The 18709-nt window shown below is 51.0% G+C and overlaps 1 pseudogene across 1 annotated transcript; it reads right to left on the reverse strand.

Annotated features, from left to right (window-relative positions):
* Nucleotides 1-1825: 1825 nt before the first annotated feature.
* On the reverse strand, nt 1826-2768 carry LOC311523079 (olfactory receptor 5J3-like; annotated as a pseudogene). Its single transcript has one exon. The product of its transcript is annotated as an olfactory receptor 5J3-like (transcript).
* Between the last annotated feature and the right edge of the window lie 15941 nt (nt 2769-18709).

The following is an 18709-nucleotide window of genomic DNA, read 5'->3' on the forward strand; positions in this document are numbered from 1 at the left end:
GGGAGGGGTGGATGGGGCGGGGGTTCCGGGGGGCGAGGATGGGCAACGACCCCTGTCATAAATATAAAGGGAAGGGTAAACCCCTTTGAAATCCCTCCTGGCCAGGAGAAAGCTCCTCTCACCTGTAAAGGGTTAAGAAGCTAAAGGTAACCTTGCTGGCACCTGACCAAAATGACCAATGAAGAGACAAGATACTTTCAAAAGCTGGGAGGAGGGAGAGAAACAGAGGGTCTGTGTGTCTGTCTTATGCTGGTTTCTGCCGGGGATAGACCAGGAATGGAGTCTTAGAACTTTTAGTAAGTAATCTAGCTAGGTATGTGTTAGATTATGATTTCTTTAAATGACTGAGAAAAGAATTGTGCTGAATAGAATAACTATTTCTGTCTGTGTATCTTTTTTGTAACTTAAGGTTTTGCCTAGAGGGGTTCTCTATGTTTTTGAATCTAATTACCCTGTAAGATATCTACCATCCTGATTTTACAGGGGGGATTTCTTCATTTCTATTTACTTCTATTTTTATTAAAAGTCTTCTTGTAAGAAAACTGAATGCTTTTTCATTGTTCTCAGATCCAAGGGTTTGGGTCTGTGGTCACCTATGCAAATTGGTGAGGCTTTTTATCCAACATTTCCCAGGAAAGGGGGGTGCAAGTGTTGGGAGGATTGTTCATTGTTCTTAAAATCCAAGGGTCTGGGTCTGTAGTCACCTAGGCAAATTGGTGAGGCTTTTTACCAAACCTTGTCCAGGAAGTGGGGTGCAAGGTTTTGGGAAGTATTTTGGGGGGAAAGACACGTCCAAACAGCTCTTCCGCAGTAACCAGTATTAGTTTGGTGGTGGTAGCGGCCAATCCAAGGACAAAGGGTGGAATATTTTGTACCTTGGGGAAGTTTTGACCTAAGCTGGTAAAGATAAGCTTAGGAGGTTTTTCATGCAGGTCCCCACATCTGTACCCTAGAGTTCAGAGTGGGGGAGGAACCTTGACAACCCCCTTGTGGGGTGAGGAGGGAACCGGTTGTTAAGATTTTGGCAGCTCATCACTGGATAGGCCTATAAGCATGGACCAATCAGAGAGGGTTTAAAGGTGCTCTTACCTTCATATTACAAGTGACAAACAGAGGCAAAGGGAGACTAAACCCAGGATTATTAAAGGTACTTAGGCAGCTAAATCCCATTTATTTCAATGGGAATTAGGAACTGAAATTCCTTTAAGAAAATCTAGCCCTAGGTGATTTGCTCAAGGTCACAAAGGAAGTCTACTGTGGAGGAGGAGTTTAAACTCAGACCCCCTCAAGTCTTAGGCGAGTGTGATAACTTCCGGACCATCCTTCCTTTCTCGTGTGTGTGTATAATCACGTGTTTCTATCTATCTGTCCCCATACATGACCATCTCTCTGTCTATCTATCTATAAAAACACCTCTCCATGTACACCTCCCTTTATTTAATTGTATAGTGATTTCACATGGTGGCTGTGGGAACTGAGATAAGAGCAGTGGCAAACAAAAACAGTTACAGTCCGAGTACCTCCTCTTTATATCATCTGCTGAATTAACCAATATAGTTCAAAAGGCAGTGGAACAAACAGGGGGAGGTGCCTATATTGCAGAAATCACATATCAATGCATAAAGGAGAAGCTATCACACTGTTACTGGATATTGGTTTTCAAAGGAAATGGCACCTTTCCTCATTATCTGGCTCAAGTTCCATTTCCTTCTTGTTTTCTCCTGTAAATTCCATGATGACAGAAAATTCTGCACATTGACTTAATGAGTGAGAACTAGCTCATATTTGCACTCCAGTACTGATCAGTAAAAACCAGTCCCCATGTTTACATACAGCGAGAAATAGTTTTTTGGTATATTGTCCTCCTCAGGGTGTCCTTCACCTCCTTGTTCCTCAGGCTGTAGATCAGGGGGTTCAGTGTCGGGATCGCAAGGGTATAGAACACAGCCAACGTTTTCTCAGAGTCCACAGAGCTGCCAGATGAGGGTCATAAATATGTAAAGATCAGGGTCCCATATAAGATGGAAGCGACAGGCAGGTGGGAGGCGCAGGTGGAGAAGGCTTTGTGCCTTCCTGCAATGGAGCGGATCCTCAGGATGGCAAAGATGATGTAAATGTAGGAGATGAGGATGATGAGAACGGTGCCTATCGTTTCTATGGCTGCAAAGGTGAAATGCACTAGCTTATTGATGCGAAAGTCAGAGCAGGAGATTTCTTGGAGTGGGCAAATATCGCAGAAGACATGATCGAGGACGCTGGAGTGACCGAAGGACAGACTGAATACAGTACACCTATGCACAGTGGCATTGACACGGGCACAGGTAAGAGCCAGCCAATGGCTGGAGGCAGACTCTCTTGGACATGATGACATTATAAAGCCGTGAGTTGCAGATGGCCACAAAGCGATCATAGGCCATCACAGCCAGGAGGCAAAGCTCATTGTTGGCACAGAAGGAGAAGAGGAAAAACTGAACCACACCCCCAGGGAAAGAAATGTCTTTACTCATCACTAGGAACTGACCATCGCCTTGGGGGCAATCACAGCGGAGGAGATAACATCTAAGAGTGACAAATTGCTGAGGAAAAAGTACATGGAGCTGTGGAGTTGGGAGTCAACCCTAATCAGCACAATCATCCCGACATTCCCCACCAGGGTGCAGAAATAAATGGCGAAGAAGAACACAAAGAGGATGTTTTTGCAGCTTTGGACTTTCTGTTATTGCCCGGAAAATGAAGCCAGTCACTGTGGGGCAGTTCCCAGGAGCCATTTCTCCTGTCACTGTACTCTATGCCAGAGAAGAGACAGAGGAGGGGATAGAAGCAATGGGTACCACAAAAATAAATCTGACGTCCAGTGGAGACTCATGTTCTCTCTTAAGAGATGCCTAAACAACGGACATTTAATGTAGTCAGAGATTCCAAAGCCCAAAGGAACCATTTTGATTATCTAGTCCAGTGGGGTTTTTTTCATTTGTGGACCAATCAAAAATTTTGGAAGTCCACGGACCACAGGCCAAAAACTAGCATTCTATGGTAACAACAACCTTTTGAGGACCCCTTAGATATAGACTGTGGACCCCAAGGTGTTTGCAGACAACAAATTCAAACCCCTCAATCTCATCTAATTGCTTATATAACACAGGTCATCATTTTTTCCCTGTATTTTTCATTGTAAACTAGAGCATATCTTTTAAAAAATCATCCAATCTTGAATGCAAAAATTGTCCATGAACTAAGTATCCACCACAACCCTTGGAAAATCGTTCCAAGGGTTAATTACCCTCACTGTTAATAGAGACCTTTTATGTAGAGCTGGTCAAAATTCCCACCTACCCCCTTGGAAATTTTAGAGCTTTCAGGAACAAATCCCCAGATCCAAACTACTTTGGCACTGGTATATTTTGGCTGAAGTGTGAGGTATTTTGGTTTTGAAATGGAGCAACTGGGAGATGTTATCAAACCAGTAAGACTGGCCCATACTCCGAATGCCCATACTCCATAAAGGAGAAAGGGAGCATGAGGAACTTCAGCTAGACAGTTCAACATGTGGAATCCTCAGCATTGGAGGTGTTTCAGAACAGGCTGGAGAAACACCCATTGGGATGTTTACTTGGTGTGTTACTTGGTCTTGCCCCAGCACAGGGACCCTGACTTGACTACATGAGGGCCCTTCCACCCCCATTGCTAGGAAAAGTCAGTGAAAACCCTGGTGAGGGGGATGTGCCTGGCGAGGGGGATGTACAGTATCCAGGCTGGTTACTGCAACTCTCCCTCCCCTCCCTCCCTTTGCTTTCTGGATAAATTGTACTTTCAACACTGAGGACTTTGTAAGTTATGGCCAAATAATTTACTGTCCTGGGTAACATGCCCTGCATTGCTGTGTGTGTGTCTGTGGTGTTGTGCAAATGACACTTGCAAAGCCTCCTCTACCTTCCCCTCCCCTCCACCAGCCTCTGCTGGGCACAATCCCAAGTGGACGCAGAGCACTGTGGGGAAAGGTTTCTGAAAAGCCAACTTGGCTGTTTTTCCAAGAGGTTGGAGAATGGGCTGTATCGCTTGTGCTGAAGCCCACGGTCTTTAGCAAGTTCACAAATAGAAATCAGTGCCCTTCTGTCCACTTCACTGCAGGCAGGCAGGTGGGGGCGGAGGGGTTCAAACACCGCTTGGATCGATGCTCTCCAGCCTAGCTCAGGCTTTGGTTGGTTTCCTTCATTTCCCCCCACGCCTGGTAGCTTATTCTGGGAAGTTTCTCAGGCTGCATGAATTCTCAATGGTCTTTCAGGAGAACTGGGAGTGCAAACCCAGGGAAGAGGTGGATTCTCTGTTTCCTGCTGTCGTCACATCACAACTGGTTGTCATTCTGGAAGAAGGGCCATCCCTAGTCATACGCAAAGTACGCAGCTGTGTAGGGCACCAAATTTCCTGGTGCCCTATGCAGCTCCAGCCCCTGCCCTGCCTCTTCCCCATGGCCCCTACCCCTGCTCCACCCCAGCCCCGCCCCCACTCCACCCCTTCCCCAAAGCCCCTGCCCTGCTCTGCCCCAGCCCCGCCCCCACATCCGTGAGGACTGCGGCAGGGCCAGGCCTGCGCTCACCAGCAGTGGGAAGTGAAGCGACCCGGCCCCAGCCTGCCCCCCAAGCCAGCCCCCTCCCGCCCCCGTGGAGACCTGGGGCCCCCGCCACACCCACCCATGGAGGGGGGCTGTGTAGGACCCCAGAATAGCTAGGGATGGCCCTGTTCTGGAAGATGCCTTTTAGTGAATTTCAAGCAATTGGGCTTAATATGGTGGTAAGTGTATGAAATTTTTCATAGCCCGTGAAATAGAGGCCGGATTAGGAGATCAAATAGTTTCACAACCGATGCCTCTATGAAAAACTCGGGGTGGGGTGAGGAACAGACTCTGCTGTTTTACTGGGTGGCCTGCTTGCTCCCCAGAATCAATAAGGAGGAAGTGGGGTGATCCAGGGTGCAGCTCAAACATCCAGCCGGGCTGGCCAGGGGCAGACATCAGGCCTGCAAGGGAAAGGTGAGCGTGGCAGTGACTTCACAAAGGCCTTTGGCAGGAACTCAGCCTATTGGGCAAAAGCGATGAGGCGGCTGTGACCTCACAGAGCTCCCTTGACAACAGCCCGGCAGGACAGGGATGCGGGGCAGGGGGAACCTCAGAGACCCCTGTAGCCTTGCTGCAGCAAGCCTCCATCTCGCGGTCTCTCGGTGAGGACCAGGAGCGGATTGGGGTGGAGGAGATTCTTTGGGAGTTTTTGCATTTCCCTGTGGATTTTGTTGAAAGAAATCATCATCTGTGTAGAAGGTAAGAAAAAATACAGGCTCTCTGTAAAGATGGGGGACTCTATCCTAGCAGCTTCTCAGGTAGAAGCAGAGAGGTTCCATATCTCTCGGTACTGGGCACTGGTGCAGCCACTCCTGGAATATTGTGTCCATTTCTGGTGTCCACAATTTGAGACAGATGCTGATCAGTTGGAGAGGGTCCTCAGAAGAGCCACATGAACGATGAAAGGATTAGAACACATGCCTTGTGCTGACAGACTACAGGAGCTCAATCAAAGACAAGGTTAAGCGTGAACCTAAGAGAACAAATATTTACTAATGGGCTCTTCACTTTAGCAGATAAAGGTTATGAGCACACAATGGCTGAAGCTAGACCAATTTACACTGGAAATAAGAAGAGCATTTTTAATGCCAGGGTTTGGAGCAATTCACCAAGGGTTGTGCTGGATCCTCCACAACTGGCTTGTTTTAAAATCAAAATTAGGTGTTTTTCTAAAAAAATCCGCTCTAATTTCTGTGGGAATTATTTTGAGGGACGTTCTATGGCCGATGTGAAACAGAAAGTCAGAGCAGAGAGGTTCCATCTGGGCTTGGAATTTATGAATCTGAGACTCGCTGGGGTCGTTTGAAATTTGTCCCTTTTTGCTTCTCTCTTCCTCCTTCCCTCTTGTCTCTTCTTCTCTTTTCTCTGCTGCTCTTCTTCCTGGGGAGGGTGGGGCTGTGCTCCAGCTGTCATTGTAGGAGGCCCTCACAAAGAGGTGGGGCTGGAATTGTACGCTGATGGTGATCTCCACTATAGTGATCCCCTGTGGTGACTAGTTGAGAATGCTCGGCCTCCAGGCCTGAGAGTCTCCACACTGATCGGCCAAGTGGGGGGTTATTGCTGAGTTAATAGGGAGGAGACTCAGGCACTCTTGGCTGAGTGCAGTGAGGCCTAAGGCTCAATTCAACGGCATTTCTTTGTCTGTCTGTAACACAATAATTTTTGGGACTTCGTCCAATTGATTCCAACATTTCAGGGAATTTCTAGGCATCAGTGGGAAGAACCTTCTTGATTTTAGTGACAGTTGGAAAACAACACCGCCAGAAAAGCCTGATTTCCACTCTGTGCCCCTTACATTGGTGCTGGAAGCTGAAGGGCGTTGTGACTTGGGAGTTAATTCAGCCAGTCAGTGCTGACTCTCCATGGGCGATTTGCATAAGTCAGCAAATAAGTCTGCAGGTTTCAGTGGAAGCGATGCCCAAGGCAGGCCGCAGGGTCAGGGTCTACGCTCAGCGTTAGTGGAGTCAGTGAGCGACAGGTGGCCGAGTTACCACTGAGGTCACAGTGTTACAGCTCAGGTTCCTCTGCCTGCAGCAACTCCTGGGCAGTGACTGTCAAGGGGAAGGTTTTGTAGATTTGAAACCTTTAAAACGGTAAGCGCAGAAGAGGAATGAATGGCTGAGACGATTTGGCAGTAAAATGTAGGTTTTGTGCATCATCCCGTGCAATTGCTGCTGGTTCAGGGAGAGAGACAGCATTCCTGCCCCTCCCACAACCTCTGAGCTGGACCTATATAAACAAGTGTCCGAAAACTCTAGTTCATCTCTTTTCAGACTGAGCAAATAATTCACAACAAATTATCGATACGATGAATTTTGCTGCCTCCTCTCCTTTCATAGAATACGAGCAGTTGATGAGTCTCTCAGATGACGTAGTTCTTCTAAAATCAACGTGAATACCAATCAATGGCTGTTTCAAAACCAAAAAATCCCAAAAAGGCATTTTTAAGCATTTGAATTGGATTTCTACATATAAATTTAAAACCAGTTTTATTTGTTTTAAAAACCAAACCTATCAGGGATAACGTTTGAAACTATGACAAGCTATGTTAAGGCCTATAGTTGCTATAACCTATTAAACTAATTTAAATTGAATAAATATATGAAGAAGTCCACGTTTGCTGCCAATTTTCAGAGGAAGTCAAACCACTGAACTGTTGGAAGTCGTTGCCTAAGCACCTGGGTCCAGAGTTTGTTGAAATATTCAGCCAGAGACAGAGAGGCACTGAGAATTTCTAACTCATGATTGGCAAACACAGAGAGGTAGTAAATCCGTCGGGATTCTTGCCCCAAACAACAGTCACCCATTGTCCTTCTGAGCACAAGGGCTTTGAAACTCCTGACGTGCTCAAATCTGTTTCCTGCTAGGATTTAGAGAATTTTCTCCATCCCCATGACACAGAGGTAAAGAGAAAGGAAGTGACCTCTCTTTGGTCACACAGCAAGGTCATGTCAGAGCTAGAAAAAGAAGCATAAGAAAAGAGTTGTATCAAAAATGTTTTTCATTTAAAACTAACTGATTTCTTAAACAAAGGAAATGTGATGTGTGGTTAGTGAATTGAAATGATACATTCTGGTCGCCACGTGTTTCCTGATTTATGAACTAGTAGATCCATAGATTATCCATAGATTGAGGGAGGAAAACAAGGTTGCCTGTTTAGTGAACTCCCAAAGGCTTTCTTCAATTTCAACGAACTAGTCAAGTGAACTGAACTATTTGAATAAACTGAAATTAAGAAAATATTTTCTGCACCTTTCAAGGAAGCTACTGCTGTCCAGAGCTGGGTTAGCATTTCAGCTAACTTTGGTTCCAGGGGCTTAGCTATCACATCATTCATTTTAAGTAGATGATTTTTAATAAACAAGCCTATTGTTAATTTAATTACAAATCCAGTTAATATCTTTTTAAAAATAATCAACTTTTTCCCACCCCACTAGGGATGAAAGGGCCTCTTAGCTCATCTCCCAACCCAGGAAGGGCTGATCCTCCTCTATCCAAACTCAAGGCTGAGCTCCTCTCCCTGTACTGGGCTGAACTGAAAGCCAGGATCCAAACACTCCTCACTCTAGGATCATAGAATCATAGAAGGTTAGGGTTGGAAAAGGCCTCCGGAGGCAATTTTGTCAGGACCAACTGCAACTAAAACATCCCAGCCAGGGCTTTGTCAAGCTGGGCCTTAAAAATCTCTAAGGATGGAGATTCCACCACCTCCCTAGGTAACCCATTCCAGGGCAGGAATTTGGATCTGATCTTTGATGGTCCAATGCTGCATAGCACTTACAGAGTGGCTCTTTCTGGGTAAATCTCACAGCAATTTACAATAATGGGTAAGTATTTTATTGCTGGGGACTGAAACATAGAGCAGGGGAATGGCTGGCCCAAGGTCCCTTAGGTCAATAGGAAAACCACCAATGAAAGAGTCCTGACTCCCAACCCCCTGCCTCAGTCACTACAACAGGTCACACTCAGAGCCAAGGAGCCTGGGAATCGAGGACCGCTGGCACGTCCCAGCACTGGAAGGGAGTGATCCTCTAGTGGTTAGTGTGGGAACCTGGACAAAGGACTCCTGGGCTCCATCCCCGGCTCTATCCCTGACTCCCAGTGCGACCCTGAGGCAGTGGCTTCTCCTGCCCAGGCCTCTGTTTCCATCAGTGGGGCTGGGGACACTCCCCTAGAGCCCGTGGGTCATCAAGCTTCAGGAATGTGCGTGAGGTACAAGGAGACCTGGAGATGGAGGTGTGCTGCTGGCCGTAGGTCAGTGTTGTGAAGCCCCGGCTGCTAGCCTGGGTTTATCCATCCCCTGGCAATAAAACATCATCTTGTTTTCACAGCCCCTTTCGATCTCCTGGCTTCTACCCCCTGCTCTGCTGGCAGGGCATTGTGCAGCACCCTTTCCATCCCATCTGGGGGCGGGAGATTGAGGAGGAGGGCAAATCATGGACCATCAGTGAGCATCTGCCATCCAGCTCCATCCCATCTAGAACAAGTGAGTGGAGTTCTCCAGAGCCATCCCCAGTGTGGGGGGAATGGCTCAGCAACAGGGCTCCCAGCCCTTCCCTTGTCGGAGATTGTTCCCCATGTTGAGAGTCTTTGGAGAGGGCAGAACCTGCCACATGCTGAATACGCCCACCCCCAATCAGTGGGAACTCAGGGCAACTCCTGCCTCCTGGGATTCGCACCTTGTAAACTTTTGCTGGGGACTATCCAGGTGCTGCTCTTTCCCTGGCCGAGGAGGGAGCGGGGCCTGGAGGGGTGGAGGGAGCTGCTTGTCCAAACTAACGGAGAGCCCCACTGCTCTGAAAGGACGAGACTCCCCCGGTGTCACAGGGCCCCAGTGGTGAGGGGGAACGTTGGGAGCAGCCTGTGCTGTGAGCTGCTGCCAGTGGGTGTGGACGGCAGCCCCCGTGCCCTGGGGTGGGGTGTGTGGTGAGGAGGAATTGCCTCAGCGGAGGGGACGTGGGCACGGGATCAGGCCGGCCTGTTAATGAGCAGCTGCCTTGAGCCCAGACTCATGGCTGCTCCCCACTCAGTCCCAGGATGCAGCGGCTGAAGCGGATGCTGAGGAGGAAGGCCGGGCAGGTGGCTCTGGAGCCAGTGGGAAGAAGTGGCCGGCTTGCCCAGGAGGAGAGTGGCCCCTCTGTCCCCGCGGGCGGGGAAGAGGCCAGTGGCCAGGCGAGGAGGAGGAGCTCCCTGGCTTTCTGAAGGAGGAGGAAGACACCAGCTTCCATAACAGGCCCTGAGGCCCCTTCGGGGCCCAAACGGAGGTGGCCCAGGGTGATGCTATGCCGGAGGGACCCAGGAGCCGGCGGGAGCCGGGCAAGACGGCTCTGGGGCTTCCTTCACAGGAAGCAGAGGAGCCAGGAGCCACACCCCTGGGCCCAGCAGGAGCCACCCACCAGCCTGGCCACTGAGCAGCCCCCAGCCGGCCCAGAGCAGGAGCTGGGCGACTCTGGCACGAACACCAGCTGCTCTGCCTACTCCCAAAGGGCCAGCAGCCCCTCCGTGGGGTCTGACAGCCCTGAGGCTGAAGGCTCCCTCTGTGCAGGTGAGGGGAGACCCAGGGAAACGGGAGGAGGACGGGGGCGGTTGGGGGCTCGCGGGCTTCTGGGCGGAGTCGGGGGAGCTCCAGCCTCCCCTGATTACTTTGTTTGTGGGGGCTGACTCCCACTGGGCCCTGGGGCTGAGGGCATCTCTGAGAGGGGCAGGGTGGGGCCCTCAATGCCATGGGGCTCCTTACAGAGGAGGAGGAACATGGAGCCTTTTCTCTCCACTGCATCCCCCCCCGCAGCAGCATAAATGACCCTTTCTCCTTCCCTCCCCGGTGCAGAGACCCCCCAGTGCCCAGCTGGAGGAGGTGGAGGAAGAGGATGTGTCCCCTGAACAAGCCACCGTCAGGTTCATCCAGCAGCACCTCCGGGGCAGAGCTGAGGTACAAAACTCCCCCAGCTGTGCAGCCACCGAGTCTGTCCTGCCCCTTGTTCCATCCCCACCCACACAGTGGGGTCTAGTACCAGAGAATCCATCACCCCCAATGGGGGGCACTTCTCCTCTGTTATCCTGCACCCCAAAGTGGGGGCGTTTGTCCCACACAGGCCAAGGTGTCCGCTCCCCGCAGACACAGTCCCAGTTACAACCCCTGTCTGTGCAGGGCGACACTGTGGTTTCGGGAAGAGGGGCGGCTTTCCCTGTCCAACCCCATGGAGATCCTGAGCCCTGGAGCTGGTTTAGGTGGGGCGGGGTGGTCCCTACCTAACCATCTCTCTCTCTCTCTCTCTTCCCCCAACCCACTCCTAGTGGGTGCAGGACAGGGCCAAACAGCTCCGTTTCCTCCATGCTGTCTCGAGTCTGTGCTACTCAGCACAGAGGCAGAGGTGGGACACCCTGGAGCCCCAATTCTCCAAAGCGGCCCTCATGGAGAGCATTGCGGTGAGTGGGACCCCGTGCCCGGCCCCTGGGGCGAGGGAGCCAGACATGGCAGGACAAGTTAGTGGGGCCGGAGGGGGGAGCAGAGGACAGGGCTTCCTGGGGCTGCAGGCTGGGGAACAGGGAAGGGGGAAATTCTGACACTGATGGGGAGCTGGCAGTGGGGGAATTGTGAGGCCAGAGGGGCGGCTGAGGGGAGGGAGGAATTGGGTGGAAAAGGGGGAAGGAAGGAGGAAGTTTGATGGATGGGAGGAATCGGGGGCCCAGCTGGTTGGGGGTGGAGGTGACACTGGCTGTTTCTGCAGAGCACTTTGGCCTCCTCCCTGAGAAGCGCCTGTGGGTCTGCAGGGCCTGAATCTCACATGCAGTTTTGTCTCCTTGGGGTCTCCCAGGAGCTGACTGAAAATCTCCCCATGGAGTCCGAGCCAACCTCCATCGTCTCCAGCTCCATGGCCGCGGTTTGCAGCCTCAGGTACCAGGACCCTCCCTTCCAGCTGCCCTAACCCTGGTGCTGATCGGGCCCAGAGCTGGGAGTCACAGATCCTCCCCGGCCTGCGTTACCCCAAGCTCTGGCTGTTCGCATCCCCCAGCAGAGGAGGTGGGAACGTCCCCTCTTTCCTGGCTGGGGGGTGATTTCACTCCAGTAACGTTCGAGTGGCCGTAGGGAGGGGATCACTGCAGGGGAGGGGGGTCGTGTCCATGGCAGTGCCAGCACCCCTCTCGTCCTGCAAGGTGTAACACGGGCTCCTCTCTCCCGCCAGCAAACTGAAGCCACCACTTGCCCTGCAGCTGGAATCCTGCCTCCTGCAGGCTGTTCTCCAGGCGTCTTCACCACGGGCACAGGACAGGGCACCACCCACTTCCGGGTAGGTCCTGATCCTACTTCTCTGTCCCAGGAGCAAGAGCGGCCTCTGGTCCCTGCTCCCTCGGTTTGATGGAGCTGCTGAGAATAGGGGAGAGGTGAGCAGAGCTGGGAACAGGCCCAGGAGGCACGGGGGAGGGGGGCGGACACAAACTGTCAGGGAGGGCCCCTTCCCTCCAGAGGGGATTGCGTTAGCCCTTCTGGCTGATCCCAGGCTTCCCTCTTCTCTTCACTCTCTGCTCTGCTGCCCGGACTCTCCCACCTGGGGATCCTAGCTCCCACCCATTGCGGTTTGGCTGCTCCATACTCTGCTGGGTACCAGGCTCTGCACAGAAAACAGCTAAGGGCAAGGATTGAGGAGCCAGCAGGCATTCGGCCATGAACTCTTGCTAAGTGTCCCTGGAGTGATGTGAATGGTAGAGGCCAGGATGTGCCTTTTGGCTCTTGCCAGGGCTCCCCAGAGAACCCCCCCCTAATATTCCCCTGACTGGGGTAGCCCCAGATCCTATGACTGACGGGTGCTCCCCTCTTCTTGCAGGCTCTGCACAAGACCTATTTACAGAGCCTGGACACCATGCTCGGGGACCTGCTGACAGAGACCCCCACCACGGACAAGCTGCAGCACCTCTTGGAGGTGAGCAGAATGGGAGGGTCTGGGGCGAAATTTCTCCTGAACCCTGTGGGAGGGTTGCAAAGGAGAGACTAGAAGAGCCATGTTTCCATTGTGTCCTCCCAGCTTGGACCCTGCTGGCCGCACGTTCCCAGAGCCGTCAGTGCAGAGCTGGGACTGTCAGCCAGAGCTCTGCACGGTTGCATTAAGCACTAACAGTCCTGGCTGGGGACTGAGAGACTGAAAGCCCTGTGAGATGCAGGACATGGGCCTCTGAGAAAAGTCACTGGCTCCTTTCTAGGGAGACCCTGAGATACAGGAGGAGCCTCAGGGAATCAGCTCTTCTGTCCTAGGGACACGGCAGTTTCCGGAGGGATTGTCCTCATGGCCCCTTCATCCATCCTACCAAGGCCTCTGCAGCTGGGGTCTGGGGGTCCAGGGCATGTGCCTTGATTCTGATGTGCTGGATCAAGGGGTCAGAGCAAATAGACCAGCCCCAAGACCGAACATTGTCCCAGCCTGGAGAGACAATGACAGCTTGTGCCCAGCAAGACGTTGGCAGTGTCACGAACCCCCTTTTTCAAGCTCTGCAGCCAGGGGTCAGCTATTCCCTCCTGAGCACAAGGTCTCAGCCCCTTGGGGAGGGGGAGAGGCTCATTTGTAGAGCATGTAGGCCTGCCCGCTGACCCTCCCCTTCCTCCTTCTCCCGCAGCACGTCCATTTCTAGCTCCACTCCGAAAAGACCCAGGAGAGAGCTAGGGTCATACGGAGCAGTGCTGCCCTGCTCCGATTCACCACCACCCTCCCCAGATTTGATGTAAGTGACCTTTGACCACTTGCATAGGCAGGGCTGGCGCTGACAGGCTGTGGGACGTGCCACTGCAGGGATTGTAGAGAGGGCCCCCGTGGGGAGGCAGAGTCAGAACTGAGCCCCAACTATGCTTGAGTCAAGTTCCTCATCCCCTAGCTACGTGGTTCCCCCTGGGTCCGTAAGGGACAGTCGCGTTCCATAGGCCACTGGCTGGCAGGGCTGTGCCTGGCCTCAGGGCCCTCTTTATTCTGGAGCAGCTCGGCAGCGAGAGCTCATACAGGGCCCTTGCCCTGGTCCCGTTCCTCCAAGCTCCCCCAGCGCCTCCTACAGATGGATGGGAGCAGAGCTCTGGCCCAGGGGAGCTGGAGAGCTGAAGGGAGAATGTTGATCGATTCCCCTCTCCTCCTCCTTCCACCAGAGCTCCTCCGACTTCCCCAAGGCAGGCGACTTTGTGCTGCAGCTGGGTCTCTACATATGAGACCCAGCCAACGACATCAGCGGGCAAGCCAGGGGTGGGGTTTATTGGCTGTACAGCATCCTACTGCAGAAGAGGGGTAAGAAACCCAGCTGGACAATGGGACACCATAGAAGCAAGCCCCTTGGAGACTAGCTCCAGCTGGCCATTGGGACGCCTTTACAACTAAGGCCTCTTCTTTTAGACCAACTGAAGCGGGGCAGAGGGACCCCAATAGAAACAAGGCCCCTGCTTTGGGGGCCCCCCTTGCTAGGCAATGGGACCCTACAGAAAGAAGCCCCCTCCTCTGAGACCGACCCCAGCTTAGATGATGAATTACACTCATCTCCCTAATTCAGGGAGAGGCGAAGAGAACAAAAGTGCCAGGGAAATTGGCTGCTTTATCTCAGAGCCCGGCTCTGTCCCCCAGCCCAGGGAAATCAGCCCACCCACGGGGCTGCCAACTGGTGAGGGGTCAGGAATGGAGCTATTGAGACACGTGGAGGGACAAAACCCATCATGAGGGCAGGAGCAGGGACCACAGGGGAAGGACACAAAGCTTGTAGGATGTCACCAGTTGGGTAGCTAGGGTCAGATCCTGACTTCAGTGGGGGGTGGTTCTCAGTATTAGACGCCACCATTAACAGGCGCCCACTCCCAGAGCACAATGACCCTTTTTGGGGTTGTTACCCTGTGTTGTCCCCTCCCAGCACTGAGTTTCCCTGCCCCCTTTTCCTCGAGGGCCGTGGTCTGCGCTCTCTGGGCTAAGAGGCTCTCCTCTGATCAGAGGCAACTTTCCCCAGCAGTTTCCCCTCACCTGTAAACACAGGGAATAAAGAGCGTTACTGTCGGCATTAGCATCTCACCAGAGATCACTGCTCATAGAGAGAAATATGGAGTGTCATTTGTATAATGGGAAGGGTAACCACCTTTCTGTTTACAGTGCTATAAAATCCCTCCTGGCCAGAGGCAAAACCCTTTCACCTGTAAAGGGTTAAGAAGCTAAGGTAACCTCTGACCCAAAATGACCAATGAGAGGACAAGATACTTTCAAATCTGGAGTGGGGAGGCTGGGGAGGACAAAGCGTTCTGTCTGTCTGTGTGATACTTTTGCTGGGAACAGATCAGAAATGCAAGCCTTCCAACTCCTGTTAAGTTAGTAAGTAATCTAGCTAGAAATGCGTTAGATTTCCTTTGGTTTAATGGCTGGTAAATAAGCTGTGCTGAATGGAATGTATATTCCTGTTTTTGTGTCTTTTTGTAACTTAAGGTTTTGCCTAGAGGGATTCTCTATGTTTTGAATCTAATTACCCTGAAAGGTATTTACCATCCTGATTTTACAGAGGTGATTCTTTTACCTTTTCTTTAAAATTCTCTTAAGAACTGGATTGATTTTTCATTGTTCTTAAGATCCAAGGGTTTGGGTCTGTGTTCACCTGTACACATTGGTGAGGATTTTTATCAAGCCTTCCCCAGGAAAGGGGGTGTAGGGCTTGGGGGGGATATTTTGGGGGAAGACATCTCCAAGTGGGATCTTTCCCTGTTCTTTGTTTAAAACGCTTGGTGGTGGCAGCATAGGGTTCAAGGACAAGGCAAAGTTTGTACCTTGGGGAAGTTTTTAACCTAAGCTGGTAAGAATAAGCTTAGGGGGTCTTTCATGCAGGTCCCCACATCTGTACCCTAGAGTTCAGAGTGGGGAAGGAACCTTGACAGGAGACCTTGCTCATGTCGGTGCAGAAGGAAAGCTTGGGAGGGCATTCAAAGATAGATGGTATGAATGTCATTCAAGATTAGCAGTTCCTTTTTATAAAACAGACACATAAAATGATACCTGAATTAAATGTGGCCTCGGGGCATTTTTCAAAAAGCAGCAGGAATGGTGACAGAATGGGAACATCCACCTTTGAGTCACATATGACAAAAAAGTTTGTCAAACCAATATGTTTCCAAGAAACATTGCAGTTTAGACTGACTGGTGTTTTTCAACAGAAACTAGTTGAGTCAAAATTTTGTCAACCAGTTCTACACATTAACTTTCCAATTAGATTTCTCCATCCGCCCCTCCCCCCCTCATCAGAGGCTGGAGGTGCTCTTCCTAGTTTGAAACACACACATAAAAACCTGCAATCTGCATGGAAACTTTTTAAAAACATAATAGAGGCTCAAACTACATGTCCACCCCAAATAAAAAGAAAAAAAGGTAAGAGGACTGTGATGGGGTACGCTTGCCCCGCACTGGTACTGCAAGGGTTAACTCCACCCTTTGGGCCGAGGAGGCCATGCTCTTTTGGCCCTGCTGGGCATGCTCCAGCTAGACCAGGCATAAAAGGGAGCAGCCCAGCTCATTCAGGGCTGACCGCCAAGGAAGGAGGATGCATGTTGCAGACTCCGCCCAGGAACTGCTGAGGCTGCAGGTGGTGATGAATGCCCAAGCTCCTGCAGATGCCCAAGAAGAGACAGAGCTGCTGAGAGTTGCACAGGCTGAGGGGCCCAGAGACCCTGGCGACACCCAGACCACCGCACCAGGGACAGGGTAGGAAGTGGCTCAGGGGGATTAGTCATTGTGCAGGGGCGGTGTCACCATGTTTCAGACGGACGCCCTGCTGACCCAGTGGTAAGCACACTTGCCACTGCCAGGGCCCTGAGCTGGGACTGCTGGAGCAGGGAGGGCCCGGGTCCCCCTATCCCGGCCGCCACCCACCCATAAGTGGCAGCCCGCTTCCCCGACTGGCCACTAGACCATGCAGCCATATTGACTCAGGCCATTAGGCCACATGGCCCTGCTGAAGAGGGCAGCCCTACTGACTTGAGCCATTGGGCTACGCAGCCCTGAAGGAGAGGACAGCCATATTGACTCTGGCCATTAGGCCACACAGCCATGGGGGAGAGGGCAGTTATATTGACTCTGGTCAGTAGGCCAAGCAGGCCTGAGGGAGAGGGAAGCCTCAGTTGATTCAGGCCATTGGGCAACACAGACCTGAGAGAAGGCAGCTATATTGACTTTTGCCCCTAGGCCACGCTAGCCAGAGACAAAGGGCGGTCTCACAGACTCAGCCACGGGGAAATAACCCTCACCCTGCCCCAAAAGGGGATGGGACACTCTTCCTCTGTGACAAGGACCAAAAAAGTGCCACCAGGACTAAACAACAGAGTAAAAGAGGCAGAGACAAAGGAAGACATCTTTTAAAAATTGGAAGTCACATCCTACTGAGGAAAATGTAAAGGAGCATTGCAAGCCAAGTGTAAAAGTATAATTAGGCAGGCCAAAAATGAAGAGGAACTAGCAAATGACACAAAAAAATTACAGCATTTTTTAAAAGTACATCAGAAGCTGGAAGCCTGCCAAACAATCAGTGAGGTCACTGGACAATCGAGGTGCTAAAGGAGCACTCAAGGAAGACCAGGTCACTGAGAAGAAGCTAAATGAATTTTTTGCATCAGTCTTCATTGCAGAGGATGTTAGGGAGATTCCCACACCTGAGCCATTCTTTTTAGGTGACAAATCTGAGGAACTGTCCAAGATTGAGGTGTCTATATAGGTGGTTGTGCAACAAATCAATAAGAAGTCACCAGGACCAGATGGCATTCACCCAAGAGTTCTGAAGGACTTCAGATGTGAAACTGCAGAACTATTAACTGTGGTATGGAACCTATCAGTTAAATCAGTCTCTGTACAACATGACTGGCAGATAGCTCATTTAAAGCCAATTTTTTAAAATGGTTCCAGAGGCGATCCTGGCACTTACAGGCCCATAAGCCTAACTTCAGTACCAGGCAATTTGACTGAAACGATAGTAAAGAACAGAATGATCAGACACATGGATGAACACGATATGTTGGGGAAGAGTCATCACAGCTTTTGAAAAGGGAAATCAAGTCTCACCAATCTACTAGAATTCTCTGAGGGTGTCAACAAGCATGTGAACAAAGGTGATCCAGTTGATAGAATTTACTTGGACTTTCAGAAAGCCTTTGGCAAGAATCATAGAATCCTAGAATATCAGGGTTGGAAGGGACCTCAGGAGGTCATCTAGTCCAACCCCCTGCTCAAAGCAGGACCGATCCCCGACTAAATCATCCCAGGCAGGGCTTTGTCAAGCCTGACCTTAAAAACTTCTAGGGAAGGAGATTCCACCACCTCCCTAGGTAACGCATTCCAGTGTTTCACCACCCTCCTAGTGAAAAAGTTTTTCCTAATATCCAACCTAAATCTCCCCCACTGCAACTTGAGACATTACTCCTTGTTCTGTCATTTGCTATCACTGAGAACAGTCTAGAGCCATCCTCTTTGGAACCCCCTTTCAGGTAGTTGAAAGCAGCTATCAAATCCCCCTCATTCTTCTCTTCCGTAGACTAAACATCCCCAGTTCCCTCAGCCTCTCCTCATAAGTCATGTGTTCCAGTCCCCTAATCATTTTTGCTGCCCTCCGCTGGACTCTTTCCAATTTTTTCCACATCCTTCTTGTAGTGTGGGGCCCAAAACTGGACACAGTACTCCAGATGAGGCCTCACCAATGTCGAATAGAGGGGAACGATCACGTCCCTCGATCTGCTGGCAATGCCCCTACTTATACATCCCAAAATGCCATTGGCCTTCTTGGCAACAAGGGCACACTGTTGACTCATATCCAACTTCTCGTCCACTGTAACCCCTAGGTCCTTTTCTGCAGAACTGCTGCCGAGCCATTCGGTCCCTAGTCTGTAGCAGTGCATTGGATTCTTCCATCCTAAGTGCAGGACCCTGCACTTATCCTTATTGAACCTCATCAGATTTCTTTTGGCCCAATCCTCCAATTTGTCTAGGTCCCTCTGTATCCTATCCCTACCCTCCAGCGTATCTACGACTCCTCCCAGTTTAGTGTCATCTGCAAACTTGCTGAGGGTGCAATCCACACCATCCTCCAGATCATTTATGAAGATATTGAACAAAACCAGCC

Source organism: Lepidochelys olivacea (assembly GCF_965140295.1).
Source record: "Lepidochelys olivacea isolate rLepOli2 genome assembly, chromosome: 6".
In the NCBI taxonomy this organism is placed as follows: Eukaryota; Metazoa; Chordata; order Testudines; family Cheloniidae; genus Lepidochelys; species Lepidochelys olivacea.